The sequence below is a fragment of the Myxine glutinosa genome, chromosome 3, assembly GCF_964187855.1.
Source record: "Myxine glutinosa chromosome 3, kmMyxGlut1.1, whole genome shotgun sequence".
Taxonomy (NCBI): Eukaryota; Metazoa; Chordata; class Myxini; order Myxiniformes; family Myxinidae; genus Myxine; species Myxine glutinosa.
The window spans coordinates 141,989,837-141,996,000 of NC_136263.1; positions in this window are offsets into that span (position 1 = coordinate 141,989,837).

A 6,164-nucleotide genomic window follows, 5' to 3' on the forward strand; every position below is an offset into this window, starting at 1 on the left:
CGTGCGAGAATTGTCCCGAAACCCTGTCCTGCGTCTGCCCGGGAGTGGCGATTCAAATCTCGCGGTTGTGCCGACCCAAAAAGAACAAGGGGCTTCATATCCCCTTGGTAAGGGCAGGAGGGTCGTGTGGAAACCGTAACAATATATATATATTGTTGTGATTGTTATTGGATTGTGATATATATATATATATATTGTTGTGATTGCTTGTGATTGGCAGGTGGTGGCAGACCTAAAGCCACAATTGGTATTCCCAGAGGAGATCTGTGTGACAAGGTTGCGGCCTGACATTGTCATTTGGTCAAGTGCAACAAGACAGGTCATCTTAGGGGAGTTGTCAGTACCTTGGGAAGAGAACATGGAGGAGGTGCATGAGAGGAAGAGGGGAAAGTACAGTGAGCTGGAGGCAGAGTGCCGGGAGAAGGGTTGGCGAGTTTCATGTCAGCCATTTGAGGTGGGGTGTGGAGGGTATATTGGCAATTCTTTTTCTGCATTTCTTGCTAGGCTGGGAGTGTGTGGGACAGCAAGAAGGAGGATGTGTGACAAGGTGGCCCAGGTTGCCTTGAAAGGCTCACTTTGGATATGCAGGAAGTTTATGGAGGCACGTCGGACGGTGTAGGTTGGTCGTGTTTTTTTTAATTTTTTTTTTTGTACCATTATTATTTCTTATTTTGTGTATATGAGTGAGTGGGTGAGGATGTGTTTTTGCATGAATGAATTTTTGCATGAGTGTGTGCTTTTGTGTGTTGAGTGGTGTATGATGTAAGGGTAGGTGGTTGGTTGGTTGGTGTTGTGTGTGTATGTGTGCATATGTGTGTGTATGAATGATCTGGTGTTTTTTTGGTGAGTGGTGAAGGGTATAAGGGTGGGAGTTTGAGTGTTCCACCATGTTTGTTTGGTGCTGTGGATTCTGGATGTGGAGGTGTTGTTGTTGTTGTTCGCACTGGCTGGGGGTGGGGTATGTACGGTTGTACGCATTCAGGTGCAGTTGCTGCATGTGGATGTGTATGTGCCCTTGCTGGCCCACCTTAGCTGACCGTATCGAGGTTGAAGGGCCGAAACGGTATGATGCTGAGGACCTCGACTGAGGACCCGGTCAGTGCGGCACACTTGTGACCAGGTGTGTTTTGAACTTATATATATATCTATAAATATATATATATATAACTGTGAGAAATAATATAAACTCCACAGTACGAGTAGGGTGTCTCATTCATTTGCATTAAATAAATAATCGGGGGATTAAATCAGATGCGGACGTAGCTTCAGGACGTCGATCTTTAATTTTCGACAAGCTTACGACAAATGAAGACAAAAAGAAGACAAAAGACAAAAAAAAGACAAAAAGAACAGAGACAAATGTTTGTATATGGGTGTTATATATAAACTATGCTATAGTTTATATATAACATATGGTGTTATATATATATATATATATATATATATATATATATATATATATATAAACACCCAAATATATGGGTGTTTATATATATATATTTATATATGCAAAAAAATATATTTATATATGCAAAATGCAAAATATATATATATATATATATATGTGCACGAAGGCGTGCACATATATATATATATATATATATATATATATAACGAAATTATTTTGCATTCGGCTGTTTCAAAGGTTTTTTTTATTTTGCCAATTTTTTTCAATTTGAACAAGAAAGGTTGCATTTGCATCCTTTATGATTCAGACTCGATTTCCATTCTATATGTTGTGTTAATGTCCGCTATTTGAGAAAATCCTTTCGAATTTCATTGCAATTGTGTCTTTGTTTTCTTTGTTTTGTATATTTGCCCAGAAATTAAGATAATATAAGATAACACAAGCAATCAATGTAGAAGTGTCAAAAAAAGATGTTATTTCATGGGCCAGTGAAGCAACCAATTAAGGTTGTATAATATGTTGCATTTGAAACACTTTGCAGAAAGGTGCTATGACCTTTCCTTGCAAAAACAACAAGCTGAGAGAAGAAATTGCTTCTCGAGCCTCCTCCATGGGGATTGTATTTTTCTGAGATAACACTAACACCATTTTATATATATATGTTTGTACTTATGTACCCCACTGATAGGCCGATCTCCATCTGGACCTTCACAAAAATCTAACTTGCCTGTTGTCCACCAAGTTGTTGTCCCAACTCATCCACCAAGTTTTGTCATAACCCGTCCACAACGTTTGGAAATGTCATGCTATGTATCATTTTTGGCCATATCTCTCCTCTCAATAGTGAAGAATCACTTAAAAATTATAGTACCCGTATCTGAATCTTCACCAAAATCCAATTAATTTGTCCTTGCCACACATCCAACCTGTCCATCAAATTTCTTTTTGAGATATCCTGCTTCCAAACAAGCAGACATACATGGGAGGAAACATAACCTCTGTCCTCCTTTGGTGGTGGAGGTAAAAACTAATAACACGTCCGTCTCCTATACAAACAACAATGCTCACTCATCTTTGGCAAAGTCGTGTATTCCAAACTTATTTCTACATGTACAAGGCTCTTTGTCGCGTCAAATGAGAACGAATTCAATGTTAGTACTCCCACATTCATTCCTTAATTTGTATGCAGCACCTGGCTGTGGTTTTGCATCATTTCTAGAGGCATGGGCAATGGGCATGTCGTTGCTGCAGGACTCAAAGTGGGCTTTGGTTGCATCCGATTTGTGCGTAATAATTCACCGATTTAATTTGTTAAATCATGCCAGCAAGTGGGTCTGAAGGATTACTTTAGGCCACCACTTCTTTGGCAAGTACAAGTTTTTTTTTGGTTATTGCCCCCGCCAGAGGAGAGGGTATTGCATTTGAGTCTGTTTGTTTGTCTGTTTGTCTGTCTGGCTGTCTGTTTGTCCCCACAGAATATATATGATTTTCTCTGCAACCATTGGTCCAATTGACAGGAATTTTTCACCATTGGTGCACCCTCCACCTGTATAATTTTTTAAATGATAATTATGACGTCATAGGTCACGTAGTTCGGCCGCCATCTTGGAAAAACCGAAAACATTTGCACTTCTATATCTCTGAAAGCGCTGATTAGAAAAAATTGACATGGCTCATTGTAAAGAACTCTCCATGGGGATTAAAATATGTTAATGATGATGTCATAAGGGTTGTTCCCTGGTGTTGGGCTAGCGGCTAGGGTGCCGGCTTAGGATCATAGGATCCTGGGTTCGAATCCCGGTCGATCGCTGAATTAACGCCAGGGGGGTTGACTCAGCCTGTCATTCGACCTTCCGAGGTCGGGGGGTTGACTCAGCCTGTCATACCTTCCGAGGTCGGCTAATCTCAGCCTGTCATCCTTCCGAGGTCGGCTAATTGAGTACCAGTTCACTGGTAATTCCCTGTTTGTAGTTAAAGGCGGCAAAAAGGGTTGGCGTCAGGAAGGGCATCCGGCTGTAAAACATTGCTTCAAAAAGGGGACCAAAAAACAACAACAACCACGGTGCCCGAAAAGGCCAACCCCTGCTTTGCGGGGAAAAATGGCCTCTAAAGGTGGTTTATATAATGATGATGTCATAAGTGCCTCCATTATGACGTCATAATTCGACAAGTACAAAACTTCATCCGATTAAGATGAAATTTTTGAGCATAATCTAGGAATGAATTAGTTTAGAAAAAAAAAGATGACGTCATCAGTCACGTGGTTCAGCCGCCATATTCGTTTTACCAGAAAAGCCTTTAAAAACCACTGAAAATCCATCCTGGCAAGGGTTTGCAATCTCTGATTGCTCTTTTTCTTGTTTTAAATGAGGTTAAAAGTTGGATAAATAATTTGGATGCAACCACTGATAACGGGGGTTATTAGTCCCTTTGCTTCAATGTATCAATACAATGGGTCATAAAACAGATCCCTTGTGTCCTGCAGAGTTTGTCATCAGCAAAGTACATCATACGATTCAGAAAGTATGTCCTCAAAATGATTGGATTATTTATGTATAAAATCTATGTGAGCCACACCTCCTAAAACATATGTGTGACAACGCCATTTTGCAAGTACTGCACTTAAAAATGAGGAATGCAAGGAGATCTGAGCAAAAAGCTTAGACAAGACTGACAAAGGGTGGGTCAAATTAATTAGAGGGCAGAAGATAGAAGGAGTCCAGAAGCGAAACAAGAAAAAAACGAAGAGGCCACAAATATTTCTGTGGTGTGAGAGATAGCAATAGCCCTTAATTGAGCTGAGGTTCTGAATGAAGTAATTTATCAACCAACTCTGTAACCGATGAAGAGTAACGAAATCTCTGCACTCTTCAACCACCCCACTAGCGAGAGTGATTGGCACCCCGAACCTGCACTTTCCGTCCCTGCAGTCCCAAATACCGGAACCACCCGAATACCACTTTATTCGATAAAATGAGGTGCGGCCTACATCTAGGCAAGACCACGGCCCGAACACGACCCCTTCACTTGACGATACCTATCACAATATAACTCGCATAAATTCGTAACATACCTTTTTCTTGTCGCGGTATACTTACGCTTCTCGACGCAGTGTGGAAACAACAATTAATGAAACAGATTCTAATTTGGAAGTAAAACGAAGGCGTGCACAATGAAACAAGATTTCCTCAGAATCGACCCTCGTGCCGGGGACGCGACGACGCCACTGCGCCCCAGCCTTAGAAAAACAACCCTATATAAGTCAATACCTCCAACGACTCGGCCAATTCCCACCCAATCCTCGCCAAACAAAGGCCCCCGCTACCCACAGATACCCCTCCATCCTCCTATAGGCGAAGTCAGGATGAATTTCGCAACAAAAATAAAGTCCTTCGGCGACGGAAATTCAACATGGGGCTTTCCTATGTAACTTTACCCCGAGGTAATTCCACAATCCTCCGATCTCAACCGTGGTCTTCCTCTTTTCCTCCTACCTTGTGCTCTCAACCTATCGGCTCTTTGTCATTCTCTCTTTTCACATCTGCACCAAGTGTCCTGCCCATCTCAGCTGGCATTTCAACAATCTTCCTGTCAAGCTCATCTGCACATAAATCTCCTCCCTCAGCTCATCCATTCTCCTTCTATCCACCCTCTTCACTCCCACAATCCTCCTGACCCAGTTGTCCTCGCAAACCTGCAGCCTCTGTTGTTGTCTCTCTGTAAGTACCACCGTTTCCAGACCGTAAAGGTAGACTGATGTTACATAAGACATCAGAAACTTTCCTTTCAATCTCTTTGAAATCTTTCTGTCTGCCATTACTCCCTCCACACTTATCCATTCATTCGCACCCACCTGAATCCTCCTCTGCACCTCAACCTCTGACTTACCATCCCCAGTCACTGTTCCACCCAGATACTCAAACCTATTTCCTTGTCTGATCTCCTTCCCCTCCAACCTGATATTCATTTATTGTCTCTGCTGCCTGACCCACATCACCTCCGTCTTCTCCATGCTCATTTTCAGCCCATATTTCCTAAATTCCTCCTTCCCTCAGTACTTCCTGCATCTCCCAATCACTCTACATTCCAATAGCCAGATCGTCAGCATGCAACATCCTCCCCAGAATACACCTCATATTTACCTTCCTACTTACCAGCTCTATCACCGTGATATATCGGAGTGGGTTGAGAGCACTTCTCTGCCTCAAACGGATGTTCATGCTGAACTCCTCAGACATTCCAGGACCAACAAAAACTCTTCCCTTTGTTCCCTTGTACACCTCTTCCACCAACCTAACTTCTGCTTCCGGCACTCCCATTCATCTCATTGCGTCGCCATCACCAACTCTCTCGGGACAATGCCATATGCCTTCTCCATGTCCACAAATGCCAATGACATTTCACCTTACACCTCCAACCTCTTCTCCACCATCTGTCTCAGCACGAACATCTCATCCGTCGGTCCCCTACCCTTTCTAAACCCGGCTGCTCTTCTCCGATCTCCATCTCCTCACTCTTCCTTATCTTCCCATCCAGAATCCTCTCCAGCACCTTCATGACATGACTAAGGAGTGTAATGCCCCTGTACTTACCCTACCATTCCATATCAGCACAATTAACCCTCTCCTCCAGAGAATTGAACCTTCTCTCAAATATACATTCAACAGCCTCTTCGTCTAACTGACTCCGACTTCACATGCTGCAATTACCATCTCTGTACACACCTCATCAATGCCTGCTGCTCTTCTCTTTTTCA